The sequence below is a fragment of the Triticum aestivum genome, chromosome 6A (genome assembly GCF_018294505.1).
Source record: "Triticum aestivum cultivar Chinese Spring chromosome 6A, IWGSC CS RefSeq v2.1, whole genome shotgun sequence".
NCBI lineage: Eukaryota > Viridiplantae > Streptophyta > Magnoliopsida > Poales > Poaceae > Triticum > Triticum aestivum.
The window spans coordinates 309,750,933-309,776,259 of record NC_057809.1 but is presented as its reverse complement, the minus strand read 5'-3'; positions in this window follow the sequence as shown (position 1 = coordinate 309,776,259).

Genomic DNA, 25,327 nt, shown 5'->3' with positions numbered 1-25,327 from the left:
TCCTACCGTCCTGGCGGTCTTGGTCTTGTTGCATGGGAATGGAAACCTTTGGTTAACTCCTCGGGACTTTGCGTCTGCACTTGCCTGCTTTGCACCAAAGAGGAAACCGGTACATTGCGCCTGCTGGAGCCTGCCTGGCCTTGGTCGTCATGGCTCATGTCATCCGAACCTCATGAGGTGAGGCTTGCATAGAAATCTCCGCTCCTGGGGAGCCAGCCTGAGGTGGCTGCTCCTCGTGGAGGTCTTGGTGTCGTCCGCCTCGCGAGGCTTGGCCCCTCGCGAGGGTCTTGAGTTGTTGATGCCGAAGCTGGGACGTACCAGGCCGTCGGTGAGCCACACTGTGGGCCACAGGCACGCAAGTCTGGGTACCCCCATTCCCAAAATGCCGACAGTAGCCCCGGGGCCCAAGGCGTGCTCGAACTTGGCTTCGAGGCGAAGCCAAAGGGCAAGTGCGAAGGGCCGCGGGCACTAACCACCTGCGTCATTGGTCGATGCATGGAGATTGATGGGACGTGGGCCTCCGCTTCCCCATGCTGCCTCAGCAACCGTTTGACTTCACGAGTCCCTGCTGCATGCAAAGAAAAACCATCATTGTGTGGGATCGTGGAGGCCAGCGATTAGCCTCCCTTCGGCTATAAATGAGGGGAGGGGCGGAACCCCTCTTGCTCATCTCCGTCTTCTTGCCGCCCACTCCTTATTCTTCCTCTTTGTCTAGCCGTCTTGCCATAGCTCCCATGGCTCCAATCAGGAGGTTCTCCATGGCGGAAAAGGGAAAGGCCCCTCGGGAGGAGTCTGAACCGCTTCCGCCAAAGAAGAGATTCAACCGTTCTTGCGACGCCAGCGCAGGACAGGAGGTGACGCGACCTTGGTATGAGCGAGCTCCGCCTGGCTTCCCGCTTCCCCTATACGCCTGCGCGTAGGGCGACAACGCCCAGTGCCGCGCGGTTCGGGGTCACCGTCGACAGGCCGAAGTCGTGCGGACAGCTGGCCCGCGATCTCACGCCGAGGGAAGCTCGCGCGAGTTCGTGGTGTGGGCGGCAATGCCTCCATGCACGTGGATCCGGTTCCTGTGGTTCTTCACCGAGGAGATGCCGCTGAGGGGGGCGCTCAAGATGGGCTACAGCATGCCGGGTGTTGTAGCCTGGCCACGGGGGCGGAGGTTGAGGTCGTCCCCTCGGGCGTCATTTTCATGACCATCAGATGGGGCGAGGTCACTCGTTCATGTCGCCCGGAAGGGGCCCTCGCCATCCACTTTGAGTATGATGGCGCCTTCATATTGTTCTTCAAGGTCTTTGACGAGGAGGGCCGATGGCTGGAGTGCTACCCTAAGGGAGCATCCCACATGGCGCGGCCGCGGGCGTCGAGCCCGCCTCCGGCCTCGCCGATAGCTCCTCCAGCAGCAGTGATGACTCCTTGGAATGGAGCGACTCTCTCGACCCCAGCGATTCTCCAGAGTCCAGCGATGATAGCTACGTGCCACCGAGCTCTCGTTGTGCCAGGAGCGCGGTAGCATCGTCCGCTCGGTGTCGCCGGTGATACACAACGACCGGGTCCTTTGAAGTTTTCTTCTTTTTTTCCCTGCGCAGAATGCGACAAGCCTCATGGCGGTATGTAAAAAACTGTGAATCTTTTGTTTTAATGCTATCCTCCTTAGCATTGTGTTGAAGTTGCGTATCCCACTCCGGCACGGTACCCCTTTTCATTCTCGTGGCAGCTTATGCTCTACACCGACAGGACCCAGTCCCCATGTAGGCTTCATCCGTCACTGCTATGCCAGGTCATGATGCCGTGGTCAAGGCCAGGAGGTGAGCGGCCCGAGGTCCGATGAGAGCTCCTGACGCACGATGCTCAAGACATCCCCTTTGGTATGCAAACATCTCCCCAAAGGCCGAAAAGGAAAGGGACATTGCCTGAGTGAGGTTATGAGGGTCGAGGGACTGGGTCGTGAGGTTGAGGCTAATGTGTACGGGTGACTTATCTTAGTTTGCCTGTGGCGATTCCCTTGCACATCGTCTGGTCGCGCCTTAGAGGTGATGCTTCTAGGTAGGGCTCACACCGGCCTCCCCCTTTTCCTCGCTCATCTAGGTGCTCTACGTCCTCGGGTCCCGGCCCTCGAGCGTGGCTCAGCCGCCGTTGGTATGCCAGGTCACGATGCCATGGTCAAGGCCAGGGGTGAGTGCTGGAGAGCCAGTAGGGACTCCTGAGACGCGGTGCTCAGGAGCCCCCCTTTAACGTGCAAGCGAATTGCGTGAAAAAGGGGCGCCCGACAGGGCCCGTCCATAGTTAAGCTCTGGGTGTTCCTGTGAGTTACTCCAAGGAGAAGAACACGATGCATGACCACACTTGCTATTTGGCCACTGATCATTCCGCAAGAAGATGAAGGCACTAACGACCTGGTGAGGTGGTGTGCATGGGGTAGGCCGCGAGCCACAGCTCAATCACTCAGATTTATCAGCGTTGTAGGGACGGACCCAAGAACAAGCTCCATGACAGTACGTGTAGCCCCCATTGCGGGATGAGCAAGAGGTGGGTCAGCAGCGCGGGGAGGCCGCGACGGGAAAAAAGGGGCCAGGGAAGCAGGTGATAATCATAAAGCAGCTCATGGAAGAAGGTAAAGCCAGTTCTGATAAATGCTGGAAGGATACATGCCGCAGGGACGGACCCACGCGGCTTGGGGATAATGCAACCCGAGGGGCGCCCCCAACTGAACGAACTAAGGATGTCACCTGGCACCGTTGCTGAAGAGATGTTGGAGTAGTTGAAGATGCATGTTGCAGAAGTCGCTCCTCATGAGCCGCCCAGGCCCCGAACCTCGGGAGGCTCTGGAGGCCTAGGGGGCTCGCAAGGATCCATCGCCAGCTCCGCCAGGATCGCCTAGTGCCTGGCCTCACAAGCTACCATGACACTCTGCATGTGGCGTTGATGCACGACAACCCTGCCCAGCAAGCCGAAAGGCATGCAAACATAGCTGTGAGGGGGGCCCTCGCATCGACCAACGTGCGACAGCTAGAAAAGCTCTTTAGAAGTGGCCTTGTTGAGCCCCGGGATGTTGACGCAGATGCGCAGCTCACTTTCCTCGCCGGGGTAGGGAGCTACGCCAGGTGGTGGGCGACGGTCGCCCCGCATAGCTCTTGCCTCCTGAAGTTCCTCGATTGCTTTGGTGATGAACTCTTGAGCACCTGGCGCCTTGCGCCCTGCGCTTTCTTCACGAGAGTGCACATTGAAGCACGCCTCCACATGGTGCCCGAGTGCCTCCCTCGTGACATTGGCCAGGTTAGAAGCCCTCCATGGGAGAGCCCCCGATCCCAGCCTGAGGAGGGCACCGGGCGTGCCTTCCTATGCGAGAGGGGAAGGTGCCCCGTTAGTGGGCGTAGAGCTTGTGGCGGCACCTCCAGACGCCCCACTCTCCTGAGGTCCTTGGCCGAGCAGCTTCTTCTTCTTCTTCTTGGAGACCACCTCGGGAGGGTAGGCAGCGCCCTCGTTGTCTGGGTCCTCGACAGCCATGGCCTGGTAGGCGCGCTTGAGAGACCACACCGCGTCCTTCTCCTCGCAGGTGATCGTGATGATGTCGCGGCTCCCTGGGATCTTGAGGATGTTGTATCCATGGTGGGTGACTACCATGAACTTGGCCAGGGCCGGGTAACCGAGGATGGCATTGTATGGAAGGCAAATGTGAGTGACGTCGAAGTCAATGAGCTCAGTGCGGTAGTTGTCGCGGATGCCGAAGGTGACAGGGAGGTGGATCTGCCCTATCGGGGTGGTGGAGCTATCGGTCACTCTTGAGAAAGGCTTGGATGGCTGCAGCTGATTGTAGGGCACCTGGAGGTGGTCGAACGTCTCGATGGAGAGGATATTGAGCCCCGCAACGCCATCAATGAGTGTCTTGGTGACGAGCATGTTGTTGATGGTAGGCAAGTAGAGCATTGGGAGAGCGCCGACAATTGCCACACACTTGAGATGGTCGGAAGAGCTGAAAGTGATGGTGCACTTGGACCACCTGAGCAGACGTGTTGCTTCGAGCTTGGGGAGGGATGCGTTCACCTCACACGCAAACTACTTGAGGATGCGATGTGAGGCTGGGGCCTGAGCGCTGCCTAGGATGCAAGCGATGGCACGAGGCTCCGGGACCCCCCAGCCCTCTCGTCCTGGTGATAGTCATCGTTCCTCCTTGGAGGTGGCGGCAGCGGGGGAAGGCCAACATTGCCCTGAGGGCGGTCCTCGTGAGGCTGGTCTCTCCAGGCATCCTTGCGAGGCTGGCCCGACCAACGGTCTGTTGGGGAATGTAGTATTTCAAAAAAAATTGCCTACGCACATGCAAGATCCATCTAGGTGATGGATAGAAATGAGAGGGGAGAGTGTGTCCATGTACCCTTGTAGACCGAAAGAGGAAGTGTTTAGTAATCCGGTTGATGTAGTCGAACGTCTTCGCGATCCAACCGATCCAAGTACCGAATGCATGGCACCTCCGCGATCTGCACACGTTCAGCTCGGTGACGTCCCTTGTACTCTTGATCTAAGTTGAGGCTAAGGGAGAGTTTCATCAGCACGACAGCGTGATGACGGTGATGATGAAGTTATCGGCGCAGGGCTTCGCCTAAGCACTAGAACGATATGATCAAGGTGGAAATCTGTGGAGGGGGGCACCGCACACGGCTAAATATCAACTTGTGTGTCTTTGAGGTGCCCCTCCCCCGTATATAAAGGAGTGGAGGAGGGGGAGGGCCGGCCCCTCTATGGCGCACCCAAGGGGAGTCCTACTCCCACTGGGAGTAGGATCCCCCCTTCCCTAGTTGGATTAGGAGAGGAAGGAAAGGGGGGCCGACCCCCCACCCAATTCGGATTGGGCTTGGGGGGCTCCCCCTCCGAGGCTCCCTTCTTCTCTCTCCCACTATGGCCCAATAAGGCCCAAATACTTCCCGGGGGGTTCCGCTAACCTCCCGATACTCCGGTATATTCCCGAACTCACCCAGAACCATTCCGATGTCCAAACATAGGCTTCCATTATATCGATCTTTATGTCTCGGCCATTTCAAGACTCCTCGTCATGCCCGTGATCACATCCGGGACCCCAAACAACCTTCGGTACATCAAAACACATAAACTCATAATACCGATCGTCACCGAACGTTAAGCGTGTGGACCCTACGGGTTCGAGAACTATGTAGACAAGACCGACACTCATCTCCGGTCAATAAACAATAGCGGAACCTGGATGCTCATATTGGTTCCTACATATTCTACGAAGATCTTTATCGGTGAACCCGCATAACAACATACGTTGTTCCCTTTGTCATCGGTATATTACTTGCTCGAGATTCGTTCTTTGGTATCTCAATACCTAGTTCAATCTCGTTAGTGGCAAGTCTCTTTACTCGTTCCTTAATGCAACATCCCATAACTAACTCATTAGTCACATTGCTTGTAAGGCTTATAGTGATGTGCGTTACCGAGAGGGCCCAGAGATACCTCTCCAATACACGGAGTAACAAATCCTAATCTCGATCTATGCCAACTCAACAAACACCATCGGAGACACCTGTAGAGCATCTTTATACTCACCTAGTTACGTTGTGATGTTTGATAGCACACTAAGTGTTCCTCCGGTATTGGGGAGTTGCATAATCTCATAGTCATAGGAACATATATAAGTTATGGAGAAAGCAATAGCAATAAACTAAACGATCAAAGTGCTAAGCTAATGGTTGGGTCAAGTCAATCACATCATTCTCAAATGATGTGATCCCGTTCATCAAATGACAACTCTTTGTCCATGGCTAGGAAACTTAACCATCTTTGTTCAACGAGCTAGTCAAGTAGAGGCATACTAGTGACACTCTGTTTGTCTATGTATTCAAACATGTACTAAGTTTCCGGTTAATACAATTCTAGCATGAATAATAAACATTTATCATGATATAAGGAAATATAAATAACAACTTTATTATTGCCTCTAGGTCATATTTCCTTCAGTCTCCCATTTGCACTAGAGTCAATAATCTAGTTCACATCGTCATGTGATTTAACACTAATAGTTTACATCTTCATGTGGTTAGTTCACATCTCCATGTGACTAATACCCAAAAGGTTTACTAGAGTCAATAATCTAGTTCACATCGCTATGTGATTAACACCCAAAGAGTGATCATGTTTTGCTTGTGAGAGAAGTTCAGTCTACGGGTCTGCAACATTCAGATCCATATGTATTTTTGCAAATTTATATATCTACAATACTCTGCACAGAGCTACTCTTTGCTCCCACTTTCAATATGTATCTAGATCGAGACTTAGAGTCACCTAGATCGGTGTCAAAAGCTTGCATCGACATAACTCTTTACGACGAACTCTTTTATCACCTCCATAACCGAGAAATATTTCCTTAGTCCTCTAAGGATAATTTTGACCGTTGTCAAGTGATCTACTCCTAGATCACTATTGTAGTCCCTTGCCAAAATCATGCTAAGGTATACAATAGGTCTGGTACATAGCATAGCATACTTTATAGAACCTATGACTGAGGCATAGGGAATGACTTTTCATTCTCTTTCTATTTTCTATCGTGGTCGGGTTTTGAGTCTTTACTCAACTTCACACCTTGCAACACAGGCAAGAACTCCTTCTTTGACTGTTCCATTTTGAACTACTTCAAAATCCTGTCAAGGTATGTAATCATTGAAAATATATCAAGCGTCTTGATCTATCTCTATAGATCTTGATGTTCAATATGTAAGTATCTTCACCGAGGTTTTTCTTTGAAAAACTCCTTTCAAACACTCCTTTATGCTTTCCAGAAAATTCTACATTATTTCCGATCAACAATATGTCATTCACATATACTTATCAGAAATGTTGTAGTGCTCCCACTCACTTTCTTGTAAATACAGGCTTCACCGCAAGTCTGTATAAAACCATATGCTTTGATAACTTTATCAAAGCATATATTCCAACTCCGAGATGCTTGCACCAGTCCATAGATGGATCGCTGGAGCTTGCATACTTTGTTAGCACCTTTAGGATTGACAAAAACTTTCTTGTTGCATCATATACAACTCTTCTTTCAGAAATCCATCAGGGAATGCAGTTTTGACATCCATTTGCCAGATTTCATAAAATGTGGCAATTGCTAACATGATTTGGACAGACTTAAGCATCGCTACGAGTGAGAAAATTTCATCGTAGTCAACAACTTGAACTTGTCGAAAACCTTTTGTGACAATTCGAGCTTTGTATATAGTAACACTACTATCAGCGTCCGTCTTCCTCTTGAAAATCCATTTATTCTTAATGGCTCACCGATCATCGGGCAAGTGAATCGAAGTCCATACTTTGTTATAATACATGGATCCCATCTCATATTTCATGGCTTCAAGCCATTTCGCGGGATCTGGGCTCATCATCGCTTCCTCATAGTTCATAGGTTTGTCATGGTCAAGTAACATGACCTCCAAAACAGGATTACCATACCACTCTGGTGCGGAACGTATTCTAGTTGACCTACGAGGTTCGGTAGTAACTTGATCTAAAGTTTCATGATCATCATCATTAACTTCCTCACTAATTGGTGTAGGAATCACTAGAACTCATTTCTGTGATGAACTACTTTCCAATTCGGGAGAAGGTACAATTACCTCATCAAGTTCTACATTCCTCCCATTCACTTCTTTCGAGAGAAATTTCTTCTCTAGAAAGTATCCATTCTTAGCAACGAATATCTTGCCTTCGGATCTGTGATAGAAGGTGTTCCCAATAGTTTCCTTTGGGTATCCTATGAAGACGCATTTCTCCGATTTGGCTTCGAGCTTATCAGGTTCAAACTTTATCACATAAACATCATAGCCCCAAACTTTAAGAAACGACATCTTAGGTTTCTTGCTAAACCACAATTTATATGGTGTTATCTCAATGGATTTAGATGGTGCCCTATTTAACGTGAATGCAGCTGTCTCTAATGCATAACCCCAAAAGGATAGTGATAAATTAATAAGAGACATCATAGATCGCACCATATCTAATAAAGTACGGTTATGACATTCGGACACACCATTACGCTATGGTGTTCTAGGTGGCGTGAGTTGCGAAACTATTCCGCATTTTTTCAAATGAAGACCAAACTTGTAACTCAAATATTCTCCTCCACGATCAGTTCGCAGAAACTTTATTTTCTTGTTATGGTTTTCCATTTCACTCTGAAATTCTTTGAACTTTTCAAATGTTTCAGACTTATGTTTCATCAAGTAGATATACCCATATCTGCTGAAATCATTTGTGAAGGTCAGAAAATAATGATACCCACCACGAGCCTCAACACTCATTAGAATGCATACAACAGTATGTATTATTTCCAATAAGTCAGTTGCTTGCTCCATTGTTCCGGAGAACGGTGTTTTAGTCATCTTGCCCGCGAGGCATGGTTCACAAGCATCAAATGATTCATAATCAAGTGATTCCAAAAGCCCATCAGCATGGAGTTTCTTCATGCGCTTTACACCAATATGACCTAAACGGCACTGCCACATATAAGTTGCACTATCATTATTAACTTTGCATCTTTTGGCTTCAATATTATGAATATGTGTATCACCATGATCGAGATTCAATAAACCATTCACCTTGGGTGTATAAAATCAGAAGGTTTTATTCATGTAAATAGAATAACAATTATCCCTTGACTTAAATAAATAACTGTATTGCAATAAACATAATCCAATCATATTATGCTCAACACAAACACCAAATAGCATTTATTTTAGGTTCAATACTAATCCCGAAGGTAAAGGGAGTGTGCGATGGTGATCTTATCAACCTTGGAATCACTTCCAACTCATATCATCACCTCGTCCTTAACTAGTCTCCGTTTATTTTGCAACTCACGTTTCGAGTTACTACTCTTAGCAACTGAACCAGTATCAAATACTCAGGGGTTGCTATAAACACTACTAAATTACACATCAACAACATGTATATCAAATATACTTTTGTTCACTTTGCCATCCTTCTTATCCACCAAGTATCTAGGGCAGTTCCACTTCCAGTGACCATTTCCTTTGCAGTAGAAGCACTCAGTTCCAGGCTTGGGTCTAGCTTTGAGCTTCTTCATGGGAGAAGCAACTTGCTTGCTATTCTTCTTTGAAGTTCCTCTTTCTTTCCTGAGGGAGTCCTGGATTGGGGGGGTCTCCGGACAGCCAGACTATATCCTTTGGCCGGACTGTTGGACTATGAAGATACAAGATTGAAGACTTCGTCCCGTGTCCGGATGGGACTCTACTTGGCGTGGAAGGCAAACTAGGCAATACGAATATGTATATCTCCTCCTTTGTAACCGACGTTGTGTAACCCTAGCCCCCTCCGGTGTCTATATAAACCGGAGGGTTTTAGTCCGTAGGACAACATACAGTCATACCATAGGCTAGCTTCTAGGGTTTAGCCTCTTTGATCTTGTGGTAGATCAACTCTTGTAATACTCATATCATCAAGAACAATCAAGCAGGACATAGGGTATTACCTCCATCAAGAGGGCCCGAACCTGGGTGAACATCGTGTCCCCTGCCTCCTGTTACCATCCGCCTTAGACGCACAGTTCGGGACCCCCTACCCGAGATCTGCCGGTTTTGACACCGACATTGGTGCTTTCATTGAGAGTTCCACTATGTCGTCACCATAAGGCTTGATGGCTCCTTCGATCATCGCTAGCGATGCGGTCCAGGGTGAGGCTTTCCTCCCCGGACAGATCTTCATATTCGGTGGCTTTGCACTGGGCCAATTCGCTTGGCCATCTGGAGCAGATCGAGAGCTACGCCCCTGGCCATCAGGTCATATTTAGAAACTTGAACTACATGGCCTACATCCGTGAAGACTTGATCTTCGACGGATTCGAGACCATGTCGGACGCGCCGCACAGTCGCGATGAGCATGACGTAACTCTACCGCCGGACAATGTTCGGGAGATCACATCCGCAACTACTCCGTCCATCAATCTGGAGCAAGTCGCGCCATCCGAGAGCGGAGGGATGGACCCCGCCATGGAGGCCGCACTCTCAGTGGGGATAGAGCCGGATACTGACTTCACCCCTTACGAGAGCCGTGTCGCCGAACCACTGGATTCATCTCCGGCCACGGACTCCGAGCCGCTCGCATCCGTGCCCGTCGAGTCCGACTGGGCACCGATCATGGAGTTCACCTCCGCGGATATCTTTCAGCACTCACCTTTCGGAGAGGTGCTAAATTCATTATGGTCTCTCTCTCTGTCAGGAGAACCTTGGCCGAACTATGTCCGGCTAGAATGGGATGCGGATGACGAAGAAATTTGCTGCCCACCCACCACCCACTTAGTAGCCACTGTCGACGATTTAACTGACATGCTCAACTTCGACTCCAAAGACTTCGATGGTATGGACGACGAAGATGGAGACGAACAGGATCCACCGCCCTCGGGGCACTCGACCGCCGCCTCATCATATGATATATACATGGTGGACACCCCCAAAGAAGCCAATGACGATGAGACAACGGAGGATGACCCCTCCAAGAAGCAACCCAAGCGCCGACGTTAGTGGCTCCGCTCTAAGTCCCGCCACAACAAGAGCAGTGACACCGACACAGGAGATAATAACACTCCGGATAGCGCCGAAGACAACAACAATCCCCTCAAGCACGGTGTAGAGCTAGAGGATGAACAAGCTAGCCCTCCAGAGCAGGCAGCAGATGGAGAATCGGAGGAGGACAATTACATGCCTCTCTCCGAAGACGAGGCGAGCCTCGGCGACGACGAGTTTATCGTGCCCGAGGACCCGGTCGAGCAAGAGCGCTTCAAGCGCCGGCTTATGGCCACGGCAAATAGCCTGAAGAAAAAACAGCAACAGCTTCAAGCTGATCAAGACTTGCTAGCAGACAGGTGGACCGAAGTCCTTGCGGCCAAGGAGCATGAACTCGAGCGCCCGTCCAAAAGTTACCCAAAACGCAGGTTGCTACCTCACTTCGAGGAGGAAGCATTGAAACCTCATTCACCAGTGTACGATGCGGCTGACCGGCCACTACGCGGCCGAGCCAGAGAGGCGTTTCATCCTAAAGTTCAGACTGCACCCCGTCGCCACTCAGTCAAACATACTAAGGCCCGGGGCAACACAGAGGACCTGCGCAACATCTTGGGCAGTAAGGCAAAAATCGCAAGGTCAATATACGGGACACGGGCACGTGCGCCCACAAGGGACGATGATCGTCGCGTCGGATACACCAAGAGTAAATCCGGCCGGGCCGAATACAGCAGACAAGACTCATATGAACTACGTCAGGATATAGCCCGGCATAGAGGTGCCGCACACCCCCTATGCTTCACTGATGAAGTTATGAATCATGAATTCCCAGAGGGTTTCAAACCCGTAAATATTGAATCATACGATGGCACAACAGATCCCGCTGTATGGATTGAGGATTTCCTCCTTCACATCCACATGGCTCGCGGTGATGATCTACATGCCATCAAGTACCTCCCACTAAAACTCAAAGGACCAGCTCGGCATTGGCTGAATAGCTTGCCAGCAGATTCCGTCGGCAGTTGGGAGGATCTGGAAGACGCATTTCTTGACAACTTCCAGGGCACTTATGTGCGGCCACCGGATTCTGATGACTTGAGCCACATAACCCAGCAGCCAGGGGAATCGGCCAGACAATTCTAGACATGGTTCCTGACTAAGAAAAATCAAATTGTAGACTGTCCGGATGCAGAGGCCCTAGCGGAATTCAAGCATAACATCCGCGACGAGTGGCTCACCCGCCACCTCGGCCAGGAGAAGCCGACATCTATGGCAGCCCTCACGACACTCATGACCCGCTTTTGCGCGGGCGAGGACAGCTGGCTGGCTCGCAGCAACAACACATCGAGGAATTTGGATACCCCGGATACCAAAGATGCTAACGGTAGGCAGCGTCGTAATAGACCAAAGTGCCACAATAACGGCGATAACACCGAAGATATGGCAGTCAATGCCGGATTCAGAGGCTTTAGATCCGGTCAGCGGAAAAAACCATTTAAAAGAAATACTCCGGCTCCGTCCAGTCTGGATTGCATACTGGATCACTCATGTCAAATCCACGGCAACCCCGACAAGCCAGCCAATCACACCAATAGAGAATGCTAGGTGTTCAGGCAGGCCGGCAAGTTAAATGCCGAAAACAAGGACAAGGGGCTGCATAGCGATGACGAGGAGGAGCCCCGGCCGCCGAACACAGGAGGACAGAAGGGGTTTCCCCCTCAAGTGAAGACGGTGAACATGGTATACGCAACCCACGTTCCCAAGAGGGAGCGGAAGCGTGCACTAAGGGACGTCTATGCGATGGAGCCCGTCGCCCCAAAGTTCAACCCATGGTCCGCTTGTCCGATCACCTTCGATCGCAGGGACCACCCCACTAGCATCCGTCATGGCGGATCCGCTGCACTGGCCCTAGACCCCATCATTGACGGATTTCACCTCACCCAAGTCCTTATGGACGGCGGCAGCAGCCTGAACCTGCTTTATCAAGATATAGTGCGAAAAATGGGTATCGATCCCTCAAGGATCAAACCCAGCAAAACCACCTTTAAAGGCGTCATCCCAGGTGTAGAGGCCCATTGCATAGGCTCAATCACACTGGAAGTGGTCTTTGGATCACCGGATAACTTCCGACGCGAAGATTTAATCTTCGACATCGTCCCGTTTCGCAGTGGCTATCATGCACTGCTCGGACGGACATCATTTGCAAAATTCAATGCAGAGCTGCATTACGCATACCTCAAGCTCAAGATGCCAGGACCTTGTGGGGTCATAACAGTAAATGGAAACACAGAACACTCGCTCCGTACGGAAGAGCACACTGCGGCCCTTGCAGCAGAGGCACAAAGCAGCCTGTTCAGGCAGACCACTCATTCGGCGTCACAGCCCCCGGACACCTTCAAGCGAGTCCGCAACAAGCTGCAACAGGTTCGCCTGGCACGATCAGAGCTCGCCTAGCAATCCGGCCCCCGTCCCAGTCCCAGTGAAGCGACGAAATCCGTGCCACGCGTACACAACTACGCATTGAAAATACCATGGACATAGGCGGGGGCACAATCAGGACACGCCGCGCATTGTGGCTTAACCACACTAGGGGTTGTATACCTTTGACATTCCTTTTCTCTTTCAGGGCCTAACTCTTTGGAAGCCCTTTCCGGCAGTACGATTGTCGAACACATTCCGGAAGCAACAACCAAGGCGGCCATAAGCTAAGATGAACGCGGGAACCGCCAGGTGGTCTCGAGTAATACTTGATATACCCGCTTTTCACTATTTATGCGTAGCTTGCCCTGGGATAGGACATTTCGAATTGTCCTACTTTATGCTTATAGCACTACTTGTACCAGTATGCTTCGATGTATTATTCAAATAACAATGCATATCATTAATCTGTCATTGCATTATTTAAGTTTTCCTCTTTCTCTTATATGTCCATTTACGACAATCCGCACCCGCACGTTTGGGTACGGTCAGTACGCCAGGGGCTCTCGTTTACTCCACAATACGACGCAAGAAGTCCGAACACTTTTGACAGTGCGGCACCCCGAACTTATAGCATTATATGCATCAGCTCCGAATCATGTCTTTGGTCAAATGTTGGGTCTCCCGGCTCCCATGCTTTGGTACCTTACGTTCCGCTATATCGACTAAGGTAGTGGTGGGAGAACTACTGCGATTGTGTCCCAGTTCTTCCGGACGAGCACCTTAGTAGAGAAAGCCAAAAACTGATTGTCATGATAAGGCGAGAGACTGGTCGCTGTTCGAGAGGTCTCAAGTCCTTAAACACCTTTTCTGCTTCGGGCGAGGAGCCGGCCTTGTCCGGATTAGGCATGTATAGCGCCGCAAATTCGGCCCCCCGAATACCAGGGGCTTCGCCAAAAATTTAAGATCATAGACTTCTATGGCTAAGTGAGAGTGGTAAAGCATTATAGCCCGATTGCCTGGTTCGTTGCGCTGAACACCACCCTTGAAGGACCCAAAATTGGGGTAAAGAGTGTTCAGATTTACCCCGAACACCCCGGTACTAGTTACATGGGGATAGAAGCCGACGACTGGCCAACTCTCAGATTTTATAAACGGCCGCACATAAGGTAATATTTTAAATTAATAAAGCGTTGCATGGCGCAAAAAAACTCGTTTCATATTACAGGATCACATGGGCATGCTCATTCAAAAATTACATCCATGGCACACTCATCTGCCACTAAGCGGGAACCCTTCAGGAAACTTTCATAGTAATTCATGGGGCAGCGATGCTCCTTGCCCTCCGGCGGCCCCTCCTTCACCAGCTTCATGGCGTCTAGCTTCGCCCAGTGCACCTTCGCCCGGGCAAAAGCCCTGCGTGCACCCTCGATGCAGACGGACCACTTGATGACTTCAAGCCGTGGGCAGGCTTCCACAAGCCGCCTCACCAGACCGAAGTAGCTACCGGACAGGGGCTCGCCAGGCCACATCCGGACTATAAGGCCTCTCATGGCCTGTTCGGCCGCCTTGTGAAGTTCGACCAACTGCTTCAGCTGGTCGCTCAAGGACACGGGGTGTTCGGTCCCAGTATACTGGGACCAGAACAACTTCTCCGTCGAGCTCCCCTCCTCAGCCCGGTAAAACTCCGCAGCATCCAGTACACTGCGGGGAAGATCTGCAAACGCTCCTGGAGAGCTCTGAACTCGGGTAAGAAAAAGGAAAGTCTCCTTCACATGCTTGCTTTGCATATTGAATGCCTTACCTGCTGCTATCTTCTTCACCACGTCAATCTCCTGGAGGGCCTTGTGGGCTTCGGCCTTGGTGCTCCGGACGCTTTCAAGCGCCTACGCGAGCTCGGACTCTCGCGTCTTGGATTCAAGCTCCAAGGACTCGTGCTTTTTGGCGAGAGCCTCGAGCTCTTGCTGCACCTCGCCTACGCGGGCTTCTTGTTTCTCCCGTTCCATGCGTTCTTTGGCCGCTTTGTCTTCGGCCTCGGACAACGCCTTCCTCAGGGTCTCCACATCGGTCGTGGCCCCTGACAAATTCATGATGATCCTATTACTTTACACCCGAACTTCTTTTTAACTACATAGACATGGGTATATCTTACCTTTGCTCTCTTCGAGCTGCCTCTTGGTAAGGCCGAGCTCGTCCTCGGACCGCTTCAGGTCCTGCTTCAGCGCAGAGACCTCCGTAGTACGTGCGGTAACGGTCAGTAGTGAAGCCTGCACATACACATAGACATACTCTAATTAGACTCCTGAGTTACCATTTGATCCTCTATTCGGCTTTTCTTCGCGAACACCGAACAGAGCATCAGGGGCTACTATCTATGCGGTAATATTTTCTTATATTTTGATTACTTACCTCAAAGCCTATTAGGAGGCTGGCGCAAGCTTCGGTCAGTCCGTTTTTGGCGGACTGAACCTTCTCGACCACCGCACTCATAATAGCGCGGTGCTCTTCATCGATGGAAGCGCTGTGAAGCGCTTCCAGCAAGTTGTCCGGTGCCTCTGGTTGGACAGAGGACACCGGCACAGATGGTTGGCCCCCCTTAATAGGGGACCGCCTGCCGGAGTCCGGAACCATCGAAGGTTCCGGCGCAGTGTCTGGCTGGGGCCCGAACTTGAAGCCCGTAGGAGCCTTGCTCCCTTGGTACCCAGGGTCCGGGAGGTCGCCGTGAGGCGCCCCCAGGATCACCTCCCCTTGGCTCGGTGCCTTTTGAGACAACACCTCGGCGTTGTCTGTAGGGCGAGGGGTGGAAGCGGTCGGAGGAGAACCGCTGTTCATATCCAACGAGTCCAAAGAGCCGCTCGACGAGGGCACGCCGAGATGAGCTCGGGATGGACTGCATAATCATGTTCGGCATGAGGAAAGGCAGTACAATAAAACATACCATGAAGTACTATGGTGTCCGGACACTTACGACTTCGCCAGGGGCTTGTCCCTGGGTAGCCACTCGTCGCCGCTGTCGGCGGCCGTCGTGGCATAGTCTGGAGGGAGGGTCCTTCCCTTGTTGGACCCTTCGGCGTCCCCGTATGGGTCGGCCTTCCTTTTCTTGTCTCCCCCGGATGGGGGGGGGGGGAGAACTTTTCTCCTCCTCCTCGTTTCCATGGGAGGAGTGCGCGTCGGAGTAATCGGACGATGAGCCCGATATAACCTTGCGCCGGAGACCCTTTCGGGTCCCCGTGGCCTTCTTCATGGCCTTCTTTGCCGGCACCTCGTAAGGTGCCGGAGTCAGCATCTTTGTTAGAAGAGCGTTTGCAGGATCTTCAGGCAGGGGGCTGGACAATCAAGCTGGTCCACTGTCTCTATCCAGTCTTGTTAATGGCATGGAAGCTTAGATCCAGCACATAACTAAACCGGGGAAAATAAATAACCTGAGAGATATAGGATCACGAGGGTGCGCCACTATGCGAGACGATAACCGTCACGCCGGACACAATAAAAGTAAATTCGGCCGGGCCGAACACAACGGACAAGACTCATTTGAGTTGCGTCGTGATATAGCCCAGTACAGAGGCGCCGCACACCCCCTATGCTTCACAGACGAAGTAATGGATCACCAAATCCCAGAGGGTTTCACACCCGTAAATATCGAATCATACGATGACACAACAGATCCTGCGGTATGGATCGAGGACTTCCTCCTACGCATCCACATGGCATGCGGTGACGTTCTACATGCCATCAAATACCTCCCACTCAAACTCAAAGGACCAACTCGGCATTGGCTCAACAGCCTGCCAGCAGAATCCATTGGCTGTTGGGAAGATCTGGAAGCCGCATTCCTCGACAACTTCCAGGGCACTTATGTGCGACCACCAGATGCCGATGACTTGAGCCACATAATTCAGCAGCCAGAGGAATCGGCTAGGCAATTTTGGACACGGTTCCTGACAAAGAAAAATCAAATCGTCGACTGTCCGGATGCAGAGGCCCTAGCAGCTTTTAAGCACAACATCCACGACGAGTGGCTCGCCCGTCACCTTGGCCAGGAAAAGCCGAAATCTAGGGCAGCCCTCATGACACTCATGACCCGCTTTTGCGCGGGAGAGGACACCTGGCTGGCCCGCAGCAATAACATATCAAAGAACCATGGTACTTCAGATACCAAGGATAGCAATGGCAGGTCACGTCGCAACAAACACAAGCGCCACATCAACAACGACAATATCGAGGATACGGCAGTCAATGCCGGATTCAGAGGCTCTAAACCCGGTCAGCAGAAAAAGCCATTCAAAAGAAGCACTCCGGGCCCGTCCAATTTGGACCGTATACTCGATCGCTCGTGTCAAATACACGGCACCCCCGAAAACAAAGATAAGGGGTTACATAGCGATGACAAGGAGGAGCCTTGGCTGCCAAACACCAGAGGACAGAAGAGGTTCCCCCCACAAGTGCAGACGATGAACATGATATACGCAACCCACATCCCCAAGAGGGAGCGGAAGCGTGCGCTAAGGGACATATATGCGTTGGAGCCAGTCGCCCCAAAGTTCAACCCATGGTCCTCCTGTCCGACCACCTTTGATCACAGGGACCACCCCACTAGTATCCATCATGGCGGATTCGCCGCACTGGTCCTGAACCTGCTTTATCAGGACACAGTGCGCAAAATGGGTATAGACCCCTCAAGGATCAAACCCACAAAAACGACCTTCAAAGGTGTCATACCAGGTGTAGAGGCCCATTGCACAGGCTCAGTCACACTGGAAGTGGTCTTCGGATCCCCGGATAACTTTTGAAGAGAGGAGTTAATCTTTGATTTAGTCCCGTTCCGCAGTGGCTATCATGCACTGCTCGGGCGAACCGCATTTGCGAGATTCAATGCGATACCGCATTATGCATACCTCAAGCTCAAGATGCCAGGACTTCCGGGGGTCATCACCGTCAATGGAAACACAGAGCGCTCTCTCCTCACGGAGGAGCACACTGCGGCCCTTGCACCAGAAGCACAAAGCAGCCTCTTTAGGCAATCCACCAATTCAGTGATTAAACACCCGGACACCGTCAAGCGCGCCTGGAGTATTCTGCAACAAGACCGCCTGGCACGTTCCGAGCTCGCATAACAATACGGCCCCCACCCCAGTCCTAGCCAAATGGCGAAATCCATGCCACGCGTACATAATTACGCATTGAAAATACCATGGGCATAGGTGGGGGGCACGACTATGGCACGCCCCAAAACGCGGCTCAACCGCACTAGGGGCTTCCCGCTTTGTTATTTTTTCTCTCTTTTAGGACTTTACACTCTGGAAACCCCGTCCGGCAGTACGATTGCCGGACACACGATACAACAACCAAGGAGGCAGAAAGCTACGTCGCACCATGGAACTCCCAGGTGGTCTCTGATAACGAGTGAAATACCTGCTTTAAATACCATTCCTCAGCTTGCCCTTGGAGGGGACATGTCAAATAGTCCTAGTTTTTGCTTATGGCACTACTTGTATCATTCTGCTTCGATGCACCTTTTTGAATAAACAATGCATAGAACTAGACTATTACCGCATTCTCTATTCTTTTTTATATATATGTTCATTCATGACATTCAGCACCCGTACACTCTGGTATGGCCAATACGCCATGGGCTTAAGCGTACCCCATAATACGACATGAGAAGTCCGAACACTTTCGACAGTGCGGGACCCCGAACTTATAGCATTATATGCATCAGCTCCGAATCATATCTTGGGTCAATAGTTGGGTTTGCCCGGCTCCCATGTTTTGGTACCTTACGTTCCGCTATATCGGCTAAGGTAGCACTGGGAGAACTACTGCGATTGTGCCCCGGTTCATCTGGGCAAGCACCTCAGTAGAGAAAGCTAAAACTGACTATCATGATAAGGCGAGAGCTGGTCGCTGTTCAAGAGGTCTCGAGTCCCTAAAGACTTATGCCGCTTAGGGCGAGGAGTCGGCTTTGTCCGGCTTGGGCATGTATAGCGCCCGAATTCGGCCTTCCGAATACTAGGGGCTTCGCCAAAATTTAAAATTGTAGACTTTTATGGCTAAGTGAAAATGATAAAGCATTATAGTCTGATTCCCTTGTTCGTTGTGCTGAGCACCTCCCTCAAAGGACCCAACAATGGGAAAAAGAGTGCTCAGATTTATCCCGAACACCCCAGCACTCGTGGCATGGGGGCAGAAGCCGACTACTGGCCATCTCTAAGATTTGATAAACAGTCGCATAGTAGGTAATATTTGAAATTCAAACAAGCATTGCATAGCGCACATGAACAAGTTTTCATAATACAGGATCACACGAGCAAGTTCATTCAAAAATTACATCCTTCGCACACTCGTCCACCACAAGACGGGCACCCTTCAAGACACCCTCATAATACATTTCAGGGTGGCGATGCTCCTTGCCCTGTGGCGGCCCCTCCTTCACCAGCTTCTCGGCGTCCATCTTGGCCCAGTGCACCTTCGCACGGGCAAACTCCCGGCGTGCACCTTCGATGCAGATGGACCGCTTTATGACTTCCAGCCGTGGGCAGGCATCCACAAGCCGCCTCACCAGGCTAAAGTAGCTGCTGGGAAGGGAGTCGCCAGGCCACATCCGGACTATAAGGCCCCTCATGGCCTGTTCGGCCGCCTTGTGCAGCTCGACCAGTTGCTTCAGCTGGTCGCTCACAGGCATCGGGTGTTCGGTTCTAGTATACTGAGACCAGAACAACTTCTCCGTCGAGCTTCCTTCCTCAGCCTGGTAGTACTTTTCGGCATCCGACACACTGTGGGGCAAATCTGCGAATGCTCCTGGAGAGCTCCAGACTCGGGTAAGTAACAAATAATTTACTTTCACATGCTTGCTTTGCATAATGAATGCCTTACCCGCCGCTATCTTCCTCATCGCCTCAATTTCCTGGAGGGCCTTTTGGGCTTCAGCCTTGGCATGCTTTGTGCTTTCGAGAGCCGTGGCAAGCTCGGACTCTCGCGTCTTCGAGTCAAGCTCCAAAGTCTCGTGCTTCTTCACGAGAGCCTGGAGCTCTTGCTGCACCTCGCCCAGCCGTGCCTCTTGTTTCTCCCGCTCGGTGCGCTCCTCGACCGCTTTCTTTTCGGCCTCGGACAACGCTCGCTTCAGGGTCGCCACTTCGGTCGTGGCCCCTGGCACATCCATGATGATCCTATCATTTTGCAACCACATCTTATATATATAGACAAGGTATTACTTACCTTTGTTCTCCTCAAGCTGCCTCTTGGCAAGGCCGAGTTCTTTCTCGGACCGCTCGAGGTTCTGCTGCAGTGCGGTGACCTCCATAGTCAGTGCGGCAGAGGTTAGCAGTGTAGCTTGCATACGCATATAGACATACTTGTATTAGACTCCTGTAGATATTATTTGATCCTCTATTTGGCTTTTCTTTGTGAACACCAAACAGAGCATCAGGGGCTACTGTCTATGCGGTAATATTTTCCTATATTTTAAATACTTACCTCAAAGCCTGTTAGAAGGCTGGCACAGGCTTCAGTCTGTCTGCTCTTGGCGGACTGAACCTTCTTGATCACCGCACTCATAATAGTGCGGTGCCCTTTGTTGATGGAAGCACCACGAAGCGCTCCTAGCAGGTTGTCCGGTGCCTCTGGATAGATAGAGGTCATCGGCACGGGCGGATTGCCCCTCTTGGCAGGGGGGCGCTTGCCGGAGTTCGGAACCACTAGAGGTTCTGGTGCGGTGTTCAGGTGAGGTCCGAACTTGGAGCCCTTGGGAGTCTTGCTCCCTTTGCACCTGGAGTCCGGAAGGTCACCTTGAGGCGCCTCCAGGACTACCTCCCCTCGGCTCGGTGCCCCTTGAGACAATACCTCGACATTGTCCGTAGGGCGAGGAGAGGGGGCGGTTGGAAGTGACTCGCTATTCATATCTGACGAGTCCAAGGAACTATCCGATGAGGATACGTCGATGCGGGCTCGGGGCGGACTGCATGATCATATTCGACGTTAGGAGATGCAATGCAATAAAAGTATGCTATGAGTTACTCTGGTACTCGAATACTTATGACTTCGCTAGGGGCTTGGCCCTGAGTAACCACTCGTCTTCGCTGTCGGCGGCGGTTGTGGAATAGTATGGAAGGAGAGTCCTTCCCTTCTTGGACTCTCCAGCCTCCCCGGTTGGGGCGGCCTTCCTTTTCCCGTCTCCCCCGGCTGGAGGGGGAGAACCGTCATCTTCCTCCTCCTCGTTTTCACGGGAGGAGTGTGTCTCGGAGTTATCGGACGATGAGTCCGATACCACCTGGTGCCGGGAACTCTTTCCGATTCCCGTGGCCTTCTTCTTGATCTTCTTCTCCGGCACCTCATAAGGAGCCGGAGTCCGCATCTCCGTCAGGAGAGCGTCTGCAGGGTCTTCGGGCAGAGGGGCCGAACAGTCAATCTGCTCCGATGTCTCCACCCAGTCCTGTCAAAGGCATGGGAGCTTAGACCCCGCACATGGTTAAACTATGGAAAATAAATACCCTACGAGGTGTACAGAACTTACCGGATTCGCAGGGCGCGTTGCACTTAGCCCGCGGTCCTCGGTAAGGGGAGGGGGGGACCTCGGCGTCCTTGAACAGCACCTTCCAGACATCCTTATGCGTCGTGTCTAAAAGCTCGCGTAGAGTCTGGTGCTGGGCCGGGTCAAACTCCCATAAGTTGAAAGCTCGTCATTGACACGGGAGGATCCGGCGGAAGGGCATGACCTAGACTATGTTGACAAGCTTGAGTTTCTTGCCTATCATGTTCCGGATACACTTCTGGAGTCCGTCCAGCTCCATCGATGAGCCCCAGGACAGGCCCTTCTCCTTCCAGGAAGTGAGCCGCGTGGGGATTCCGGATCGAAACTCGGGGGCCGCCACCCAGTTGGTGTCGCGCGGCTCGGTGATGTAGAACCACCGCGATTGCCACCCCTTTATGGTCTTCACATAGGAGCCCTCGAGCCATGTAACGTTGGGAATTTTTCCCACCATGGCTCCGCCGTATTCCACTTGCTGGCCGCCTACTACCTTCGGTTTGACATTGAAGGTCTTCAGCCACAGGCCGAAGTGGGGCCGGACGCGGAGGAAAGCCTCGCACACGACGATGAATGTCGAGATGTTGAGGATGAAATTCGGAGCTAGATCATGGAAGTCCAGGCAATAATAGAACATAAGGCCGCGGACGATTGGATGGAGGGGAAACCCCATTCCGCGGATGAAGTGGGTGAGGAAAACCACCCTTTCGTAAGGTTCCGGGGTAGGGACGATCTGCCCCGCGGCTGGCAGCCGGTGCGCAATATCTGCGGCTAAGTATCCGGCCCCGTGCAGCTTTTTGATGTCTCCCTCCGTAACGGAGGAGACCATCCACTTGTCTCCCGCTCCGGACATGTTTGGAGAGGGTTGAGGAGAAGGATGTGGACTTGGGCGCTGTAGCTCGAGTGCGCGAGAATGGATGAGCAAGGAGGAAGAAGGCGTGGGTAGAAAAAGGTGAACCCTTATCCCTTTATAAGGGCGGACGAAACTATGCGCCCCCACCAGCCTGGTAAAACTCACTTATCCCCCAAGCGCCGTAATTGATGGCGCGGTTGGGGTACCCACGTCCTTATTGATGGGAATCCCGTAATAAGGGGACACGATCTCTGCTTCGACAAGACGTGCCAAGGAAACCGCCTCGCAAAACACGCTGAGGTTGGTTGTGAAAAAATGATTCGAATGGTGACCTGGCTGTGGTGTGATGTCACACTGCGGAATGCGTCGGCAGATTAGATTTGTGAAAATATTATTCTCTCTACGGTTGTATGTGGAACTTGTTTTGCAGAGCCGGACACGATCCTCATGTTCAAAATCTTCTATGGAGTATTCGGAGGAGGAACCCGCCTTGCAATGTCGAAGACAATCTATGCGCCGGACTCGTCGTCATTGAAGCCTGGTTCAGAGGCTACTGAGGGAGTCCTGGATTAGGGGGTATCCGGACAGCCGAATTATATCCTTTTGCTGGACTGTTGGACTATGAAGATACAAGATTGAAGACTTCGTCCCGTGTCCGGATGGGACTCTCCTTAGCGTGGAAGGCAAGCTTGGCAATATGGATATGTAGATCTCCTTCCTTGTAGCTGACTCTGTGTAACCCTAGCCCCCTCCGATGTCTATATAAACCGGAGGGTTTAGTCCGTAGGACCAAGAACAACAATCATACCATAGGCTAGCTTCTAGGGTTTAGCCTCTTCGATCTCGTGGTAGATCAACTCTTGTAATACTCATATCATCAAGATCAATCAAGTAGGAGTAGGGTTTATCTCCATCGAGAGGGCCCGAACCTGGGTAAAAACATCGTGTCCCCCGTCTCCTGTTACCATCCGCCTAGATGCACAGTTTGGGACCCCCTACCCGAGATCCGCCGGTTTTGACACCAACAATCACCCTTTCCTCTTCAAGGGAAAACCAACACAAGTGCTCAAGAGGTAGCATACGCACACAAACAGGATCAAGAGAATTAAACCATATCTTAGCATCACCCTTTAATGAGAACGGAAATGTTTTACGGATATAAAAGTAGTGAGTTCTCTCATCATTAGTGAACAGGGTGGCTATATCATTTAATTTAGTAAGATGTGCCACAACAGTTTCAGATTCATAGCCATAAAAAGGATCAGATTCAACCAAAGTAATTATATCAGGATCAATAGAGAATTCATAATCCTTATTAGTAACAAAGATAGGTGAAGTAGCATAAGCAGGATCATATTTCATTCTAGCATTCAGAGTTTTTTGTTTAAGCTTAGCTAATAATTTCTTAAGATCACTTCTATCATTGCAAGCAAGAAAGTCTCTTTTAATTTCTTCATCCATAACATAGCCCTCAGGCACAATAGGTAATTCATATTTATTAGGAGAGCCTTCATCATTACTTTCATCAGTATAATCAGTTTATATAATTTCATTCTCTCTAGCCCTAGCATGTTGTTCATCAAGAAATTCACCAAGTGGCAGAGTAGTACCATGTGGGTTTCATCTATTTACTGTGGCAATGACAGGTCATGCAGAGGAAAGGGGTTCAACTACCGCAGCATGTAACAGTTGAATCGTTGTTGTCCTAATGCAGTAAAAGAGAGCAGGAGCAAGAGAGTGGGATTGTATCAGAATGAACAAGGGGGTTTTGCTTGCCTGGCACTTCTGAAGATAGTATAGTTCTTCATTGGTGTCATCGAACTCATTGTCGGAACCACGTTTATCAAGAGGGGACAAATACCGGCAAACAAAGAGGAACACAATCAATGCAATGCAACAATTATGATGCATGATAATGTCATGGCAATATGTTGTTGATTGAGCTAATGCAATTAGCAATCATATTAAATGAAGTTGGTTTGAACCAAGGGTTCAAATTCAAACTCCATATGTGCTTATTTAAATGTCAATTATGCAAATTGCCCTGTACAGCAACCCTAGGTTGTTCAAACATGCATGCAAATGACATAAACCGATTCCTTGAATTTTTCTGATAATTTTTCATATATAATTCATTTCATTCTGAGTCATAGATAATTTTCTATGAATTTTACAAGTTTTGGGCATTTTCTAGAATATCCTGAATTAAATTAAATCCAGAAAATAGATTATTGCATCGGCATGACATCAGTGTGACATCAGCAGGTCAACACGCCAGGTCCAGGTCAAACCTGACCAGTGGGTCCCACTGGTCAGTCTCACAGTGATGGCTAGGCTCAAAGACATGTGGGCCCGGTCAAAGGCCACGTCAGCATGGTCAATGCTGACGCGTGGGTCCACTGATTTTATTAGTTAACCTAATTATTTTGGTTATCTAGTAAACTAACAAGGCGGGTCCCACTGGTCAGTGTCTTGTGTTAAATTAACAGGGTTAGTTAGCCCCTAAACTAATGACGACCACATCGGCTAACCGGCGATTAGCCGCCGGCGCTAAGCAGGACACAGCGCAGGTCCTCGTCCGGCCGTTTCTGGCGACGAGAGGTCATGCAGATGGGCTCGTTGGAGAGCCCTTGCCGGCGCGCGTCGGATGGTGGTGGTGGTCGGGCCTGTGGTGGCCGGAGTCATCGCTGGAGACGACTTTGGCGGCAGCCGGAGCTCGGGTGAGCTCGGGGCCGAGGCTACGGCGAGCGAGGCGGCGCGTGCGAGGCATCAACAGGCTCTACGCGGAGCGGGGATCAAGCGGGGCATGATGGCCGGGCCATTGAGTGGCCGAGGGCACGTCGACGGCGAGCACAGGCGGCGACGCGTTCGGTCACAGGCGAGCTGGCGGGTACGGCACGCAAACGAAGCCAATGAGAGGCGGGTTAGGGGAGGAGCTCAAGGCAGATGCGAGGAGAGGCTCAGCGGGCTCGGGGAGGGGATGATGAGGTCGTGCGGCCGCCGGCGATC